The sequence below is a fragment of the Arachis hypogaea genome, chromosome 18 (genome assembly GCF_003086295.3).
Source record: "Arachis hypogaea cultivar Tifrunner chromosome 18, arahy.Tifrunner.gnm2.J5K5, whole genome shotgun sequence".
NCBI classification, from domain to species: domain Eukaryota; kingdom Viridiplantae; phylum Streptophyta; class Magnoliopsida; order Fabales; family Fabaceae; genus Arachis; species Arachis hypogaea.
Genome location: NC_092053.1, coordinates 88,433,412 through 88,442,050, shown reverse-complemented (window position 1 = coordinate 88,442,050; position 8,639 = coordinate 88,433,412).

Here is an 8,639-nt window from a genome sequence, read left to right as displayed (position 1 = left end):
AAGAGTAACCCTCACTACAGAGCATTTAGTAACCCAAAGAGGTCCTGGACACTAAGGTCTCAAGAAAAGAAAATAAATAAACTATATGCCTGTGATGTGTATGTATGGGGGAAAGACTTGAGCAAGTAAGTCCTTAGGGGTGCTTCAACACCTAGCACCTTGAACCAACTGGTTCAGGAGTGCTGACTGAAAGCTTATTTTAAAGAGTTGCCCCCTTACAGAACACTTAGCCTAAGAACACAAATAAGCCCTGAAATAACAACAAAAGGATCAATAAATAAAAGTTTCATGGGATGCAATCACAATGAGTATTCTAGGACATGATAAAGGTCTGAAATCCAGGAATGAACCTAAGTTGCTATGCATGAAACCACCATAAAACCAGGGACATGACTTCCACAAGAATGACTCCTTTCTCTTGGCATTCCATTCATCATTCTCTTGTTCTAGTACTTGCTTAGGGACAAGCAAGCTTTAAATTTGGTGTTGTGATGCCAGAGCATTTTGGCCAGTTTCACTGACCTTTTCTTTACTGTTTTTAGAGTAGTTTCATGCATTTCCTTAGAAAATAAGCTAGTTTTGGGTAGCTATTCACTTACATCTTGATTCAAGCATACATTGTGCACTTTACATGATTTCATGAGGATTTTGCATTAATTTAAGGACAAATTGGATGTTGCATTTCCCATGACTTGGACTAGAACTTTTGATGCACTTTATTGCTTGATTTCAGGACAAAGGAAGCAAAGAAGAACCACATTAGTGGCTATGTTAGTTACACTAACGTTAACACTAACGTGGAATGGGAGTAACTGGCAAAGTTAATGAGAAAAGTGATTGCCAATAACGCTCTCGAAGCCATCATTTCCCACGTTAAGAGTCACGTTAACTAAGTTAACATGAACTCTAACGTGGAAGAAAGGAAATGGGGCCAACGTTAGTGACACTTAACATTATCACTAACGTTGGACCAAGCTCATAAGTGGCCACGTTAGTCACCACGTTAACTTAGTTAACGTGGCCTATAACGTTAAGAAGAAAGGGGGGAAGCCAACGTTAGTGACATTCAACATTATCACTAACGTTGGCCAAGTCACACTAGGCCACATTAACTCCCACGTTAACTAGACGTTAACCTAGTTAACGTGGAAGTTAACGTGAAGAAGGGAGGTGACGCCAACGTTAGTGACACCCAACATTGTCACTAACGTTGGAAGGAGCCCACACATGCCACCATGAGCCACGTTAACTCCCACGTTAACTTAGTTAACGTGGAAGCTAACGTGGATAAGGGAATGTTGAGCCAACGTTAGTGACACTCAACTTTGTCACTAACGTTGGAGATGGCTAGCATGGCCATGTTAGAAGCCACGTTAACCTAGTTAACGTGGACTCTAACGTGGGAGCTAAGGGGCACATTGGAACGTTAGTGACAATGTTAAGTGTCACTAACGTTCTCGAAGGATGGCAAGCCTACGTTAAAAGAGCCACGTTAACTAAGTTAACGTGGACTCTAACATAGGGAAGGGGGAGGCTTCTCAACGTTATTGGGAAAGTTGAGTCCTAATAACGTGCGTGAAGGACAAAGAGGCAACGTTAGTGGCAACGTTTGTGCCACTAACGTTGAGGTTAACGTGGCTTTTACTTGGGTAAGGAACGTTAGTGAAAAAGTTGAATTTCACTAACGTTCTCGAACACATATTTTCACTGAACGTTAACACCACTAACGTCCTGAAGCTAAAGTCTCTGCCCACTTCACACTTTCTCTCTGCAAGTAAAGCCAAGCCCAATGAAGAAGATAACTGCTTCAAACTCAAGATCCAAAGGCTCAGACCCAAGACTTGAAGAACCAACTAGAAGAGTAGAAGAGTAGTATATATAGGAGTAGCTTTGAATTAAATGGGGAGTTGGAAATTATTGGGAGCCTCTGAGCATAGAATTACTCTCTGTATTTTACTTTCTCTGCACTTCTAGTTTCATCATGTATTCTCCATCTTTGTTTTCATTTTCCAGAGCTATGAACAACTAAACCCCTTTCATTGGGTTAGGGAGCTCTGTTGTAATTTAATGGATCAATACTAGTTTTCATTATTCTTCTTCTATCTTTTCTCTTGATTTTACTTGAAAGCTTTCGATCTTCATCCAATTGGATAGTTATCTTGGAAAAGAAGCTATTCATACTTGGATCTCTTCTGAACCCTGAAAGAGGAATGAAGAGATCAAGCTAGAAATGCTTTCTCATGCTGGACCAAATTGGGTTTGGATGGATATGTGACTATAATCTTCTCAACACTTGATTTGGGAAATGTATATTGTATAATCAGTGACCATACTTCATCTCTTCTCATGAGCAATTGACCAAGGAATTGGCTATTGATCAAGATTTGAGGGATTGAATTACAAGAAATTGTAATTCAATCACTTAAGATTGCCAAGGAGATCAATGAGTGCATTGATTGAGGAAGAGATGAAAATGAAATTGATCCGGAGAATGCAACATCTCCTAAGCCCAATGAACTCCCTATTTCTGATCTTACCCATTCTCTTTATTTTCTGCCATTTACATTTATAAGCAATACCCCATTCCCATTTACAATTCAGCAATTTACTTTCAGTCATTTAGTTTCAGTTCTTTAATTCTAGCATTTTACTTTTTCTGTCACTTCATTTTCTGCAATTCTCAACTCAAATTCTAGATTCGCTCAACTAGAATATTCCTCTAATTAAAGTTGCTTGATCAATCAGTCCTTGTGGGATTCGACCTCACTCTATTGTGAGTTTTTACTTAACAACAAATTCGGTACACTTGCCGAAGGAAATTTGTTGCGAGACAAGTTTTCCGTGCATCACCTGACATGCGATCCAGCATTTGATCAATGAATGGAAGGGGGTAGTGATCCTTACGAGTGGCCTGGTTGAGGCACCTGTAATCAATGCAGACCCTCCAGGAGTTCTGTACTCTGGTTGCTATGAGCTCTCCATGGTCATTCTTCATTGTAGTGACTCCAGACTTCTTAGGTACCACTTGTACTGGGCTTACCCATTCACTGTCTAAGATGGGGTAGATGATATCCGCCTCAAGTAGTCTGGTCACTTCCTTTTTGACAACCTCCAAGATAGTGGGATTCAGGCTTCTCTGAGGTTGACGAACAGGCCTAGCTCCCTCTTCTAAAAATATTATGTGCTCACAAACTTGAGGGTTGATGCCTTCTATGTCTGCCAAGCTCCATCCAATTGCTTTTCTGTGTTTTCTCAGCACACTTAGTAGCTGTTCTTCTTGTTGGGAAGTGAGTTCCCTTGTAATGATAACTGGAAACTTCTGCTTGTCCTCAAGGTAAGCATACTTGAGGTGTGGAGGGAGGGGCTTTAATTCTAATTTCTGTTCATGGTCAGGCTCTGGATTATCTGGGGCTGGTGATAATGGCAAAGTACCCTCACTGTCCTCTGAAAGTGTCCCCACACTTGGATCTTGTCCTGTGTACTTCTCTTCTAACTCCTCCTGGTGAACTTCAGCCATAGTTTCATCTATGATGTCACACCGGGAGATAGAAAGGTCATCCAGAGGGTGCTCCATAGCTCCATTTAAACTGAATTTCACTATTCTGCCATCTATTTCAAAGGAATAAGTTCCGGAAAATGCGTCCAGCTTGAACTTTGAAGTCTTCAGGAATGGTCTTCCAAGCAGGATTGATGATGGCCTTCCTGAGTCATTAGGGGGCATTTCCAGGATATAGAAGTCAATGGGAAATGTGAGCCCCTTAATGCTCATTAATACATCTTCAGCAATTCCAACCACTGTAATTATGCTTTTATCGGCTAACACAAAACGAGCTGCCGATCTTTTTAAGGGAGGGAGCCTCAAAGTATCATATATAGACAAAGGCATTATACTAACACATGCTCCTAAATCACACATGCAGTCAGAAAATATCATACCACCAATAGTACAATTAACCATACATGGACCTGGATCACTACACTTTTCAGGTATACCTCCCATTAAAGCAGATATAGAACTACCTAAAGGAATAGTTTCTAATTTATTAATTTTGTCTTTATGTATACATAAATCTTTTAGAAACTTTGCGTATTTAGGTACCTACTGAATAACATCAAAAAGGGGAACAGTTACCTCAACCTTTTTGAATATTTCTACCATTTTGGGATCAAGTTCCATCTGTTTCCTGGGCTTCCTTGCAATTTGTGAAAATTGAATAGGAAGGGCATTTCCTGCAGGGTCTGCCTTCTTTGGTGCTTTCTTCTGTGGTTGAGCTTCTTCTTCTTCAACCATGTCTTGTATGTCCTCTTCCTCTTCAGCATCCTCTACTTCTACTACCTCTTCAGCTGAGGCGTGTTCTGATGGGATTGGCTTCTCCTGATTCCTCTCTTGCAGCGTGGTTCCGGACCTTAGGGTGATGGCATTGATGCCACCCTTTGGATTGGGCAATGGTTGAGAGGGGATTCCCCTGGAGCTCAAGGGCTGGTTATTGGAGTTATTTAGTGATCCAATCTGTGATACAAGAGCTTGCAAGGTAGAGTTCAGACCATTTAGAGTAGAAGTAAGGTTGTTTTCCATGGCCTTCTATCTCCGATCAATAGATTGTAGTAACTCATCATTAGAAGATGAAGAGGGATAAGTGATCTGAGAGGTCTGCTGTTGGTTGTGCTGTGGTCCTTGGAATTACCTCAGGTGAGGTGCTCTGTAAGTCTGGTTCTGGTTCTGCTGCCTGTTGTTGTTATTATTCCACCTCTGATTTCCCTGATTTTCTCTGCCTCCACTATTATTGTTGTCCTTCCAGTCCTGGTTAGAATTATCTCTCCAACCTTGGTTTGAATTATCCTGCCATCCATGGTTGTAGCTACCACCTTCATTGTATCCTTGATTGGAACGGTCATAGAAGTTATGAGTGGCTACCACAGTGTTGTCTTCCTACTGGAGCTGCGGACATTCATCAGTATAATGGCTATAATCAGCACAGATCCCGCATACTCTTTGTGGAACTAACTATTGGCTTTGCTGTGGTGGAGAGGGCTGAGCTTGCTGAGCTTGTTGTTGACTCAACTGCATCTGCTTCAGTAAGTTGGTCATTTCACAGATACTCTGAGTTAGAGCAGCAGTCTCTCTGCTAGAGGATACTTCTGCAATAGCTTTTGACCGGCTTTGTTTCTGCCTATTATTCCTAGTAGATTCAGCTAAGTCGCTGATCAATTACCATGCCTCATCAGTGGTCTTGTACTTTTTCATAGACCCATTGCTAGCACTTTCCAATGTGGTTTTATCTTGGGGCCTCATGCCCTGTGTGACGTAGCCGAGCAATACTATCTTGTCAATCATATGGTGGGGGGCATGCTTCCAGAAGGTTGTTGAAGCGCTCCCAGTATTCATAGAGAGTCTCGGATTCGTCCTGAACAATCATGGAAATGTCTTTCCTCAGTTTATCAGTAACTTCAGCTGGAAAGAATTTTTCCAAAAATTCCCTTCTAAGCGTATCCCAGTCAGAAACAGTTGCTGCGGGTTGAGTGTAGTACCACTCTCGCGCCTTTCCCTCAAGAGAGAATGGGAAAGCTTTTAACAAAATAGAAGTTTCATCTGCACCATCACGCCTGACAGTAGAACAGGCTGCTTGGAAATCCCTGAGATGCTTGATAGGCTCTTGAGCAAGTAAGCCATGAAACTTAGGCATCAAGTTGAGTAGTACAGTCTTTATTTCAAAATCTATAGCCACCGCTGGGTGATGCGCTTCAAACGGTTGCAGTGTGAAATCAGGGGCTCCAGCCTCCTGGATAGTAACTCTCCTAGGTGCTGCCATGTCACCTGCACGTAAATCAACCGAATCAGTAGAAAGGGAGCTTGTTTCTTCCTCAAGTGACATTTCAGATTCACTCTCGGAGAGGACTAACCGACGCCGAGCTTGCCTTATACATGAAATAGTTCTTTCAATCTCAGGATCAAATACTGGCAAGCTTGGATCAGGAAGTGAACGCATCATTTAACGAAAGAAACATGCAGCTCTAGTAGCAAAACTAAAATAAAATGAAAATAAATAAATTCCAATCAATAACTTAGCACTCTATTGCAACTACCCGGCAACGGCGCCAAAAATTGACGTGGCAGAAATTGGTGAGTTAAGAAATTATTATAAGAGATGCGTTGCAAGTATAGTTCTCAACCAACTAAAATTCTGCTTATTAATTTAAAAGGGTTGTCACAAAATTAGAATTAAAATACTGGGAATATGAATCCCAGGTCGTCTCCCAACGAGTTGCAGAAAGATGTGCTATTTTATTAATCAGATGTTTTCCAAAAGGGTTTGAGTTTGATAGATAGGAAATTAAATCAAAGAATTTATGTAATTTAAATAAAAACCTTGACCGGGAGTAGATTAGTTGGAAGCCCTATCCTTGATGGAGTTCTCTCAAGATCAATTGATAATTGAAGGTTGTCTGCTCAGTTATCCTTTACCGGATAAAGGAAGGTCGAGCAAGTTGGAAGTCAGTTTCTATTCACAAGTTCTAATCCTCTCCCTTAGGAAGGATTAGTGTCAGTGATTAGATGGCGATCCAACGCTAATCCCAATTATAATTTTACTCTTGAGCATCCAACTCAAGGTCCTCCTTTTAATCAACTCCCAATCAAGTTATGGAACTACTCGCTCATTATGATTGTGGAATTCATGAAATAAGAGAGGAAAATAAAGAAAGACATGATAAATAATAATCAAAGGGATCAATAAAAATAAAAATAGTTCTTGTATTAATAAATTCTAAAAATAATCCAATAGTAACTCTGAATAAAATAAGGATATGAAAGAGTAAGTGACAAGTAAGGAAACAAACTAGAATGATGAAGTCTTGACGGAGGTAATAACTCTTCTTAATATCCCAATCCAAAAAGCAATAATATCAAAATCCTAAGAACTATGAATTTATAGAGAGAAAACCTAGAGGAGGAGTCAAATCAGATCAAAAACTAAAACTATGCGGGATGAATGTTGTCTTTAGTCTCTGCATATTCTCTGGCTCTAATCTGCTTTTCTGGGCCGAAAACTGGGTCAAAACAGGGCCCAAAATTGCCCCCAGCGAATTCTGCAGATTCTGCAGATTGCGCACGCCACACGATCGCGTCATCCACGCGTTCGCGTCATCCAGCGTCTTGCCTTGCCACGCGTACGCGTCGTCCACGCTTTCGCGTCACTTGTGCAATTTCCATTCCATGCGTTCGCGTCAGGCACGCGAGCGCATCACTGCAATTTCCTCTATATCGCGCGGTCATGTGAGTCATCATCCGCGTCACTTCTCGCTGGTCATCTCCTTAATTTCTTGTGTTCCTTCCATTTTTGCAAGCCTCCTTTCCAATCTCCAAGTCACTCATGCCCTATAAAGCCTGAAACACTTAACACACAGATCACGGCATCGAATGGAATAAAGGATAATTAAAATACATAATTAAAAATCTCTAGGAAGCAGTTTTTCAACCATGGGGTAATTTTGGGAAGGAATTGTAAATACATGCTAATTTAATAAATAAGTTGGTAAAGATTTGATAAAACCACACAATTAAACACAATATAAACCATAAAATAATGGTTTATCAGGTCTTCAATGTCTTCAAAGCAATGAGTTACCCCAAGGAATCCATAGGAGAGTGCATGATGGTAGATACTATAGAAAAGATAGTTCAAGGAGTTTTGGAGGAAGAACAATGTGAAGAGATTTTGGAGCTGGAACAACGAGCATCAGGTGAAGAAATGCCATAAGAAACCATGGAGAAGTCGATCATGCTAAACCACACAGACAACAAGGAAGTGGAGGCACCAAAACTAGAACTGAAGACCCTACCTCCAAGCTTGAAGTATGCATACTTGGGTGACAACAAAACTTACCCAGTGATCATTAATGCAAGCTTGAGTGAGGAGCAAGAAGAAAAGCTTATCCAAGTGCTGAAGCAACATAAGGATACTATAGGATAGACACTTGCAGATTTGAAGGGAATCAGTCCTTTAATGTGCATGCACAAAATCCTGCTTGAGGAAGGTGCCAAGCCCTCAAGACAGCAACAAAGAAGGCTTAACCCAACCATGAATGAAGTAGTCCAAAAAGAGGTGTTGAAATTATGGCAAGTTGGGGTAATTTACCCTATCTCAGACAGCCCTTGGGTAAGCCCAATGCAAGTTGTCTCAAAAAAAGAAGGGGTCACTGTTGTACCAAATGAGAAGAATGAGCTGATACCTACAAGAACAGTGACAGGTTGGTGCATGTGCATTGATTATAGGAAGCTTAATGAGGCCACTGGGAAGGATCACTTCCCCCTACCTTTCATGGATCAGATGCTGGAAAGACACGAATATTATTACTTCTTGGACGGTTACTCTGGTTACAATCAAATAGTTGTCGACCCTAAGGACCAAGAAAAGACCTCATTTACCTGTCACTATGGTGTTTTTGCTTATAGGAGAATGCCCTTTGGATTGTGCAATGCACCTGTAACATTCCAAAGATGCATGCTCTCCATATTTTCAGACATGATTGAAAGGTTCATTGAGGTGTTTATGGATGACTTTTCTGTATTTGGTGATTCATATTCTAACTATTTGCACCACTTAGCCTTGGTGCTAAAGAGATGCCAAGAAACTAACCTT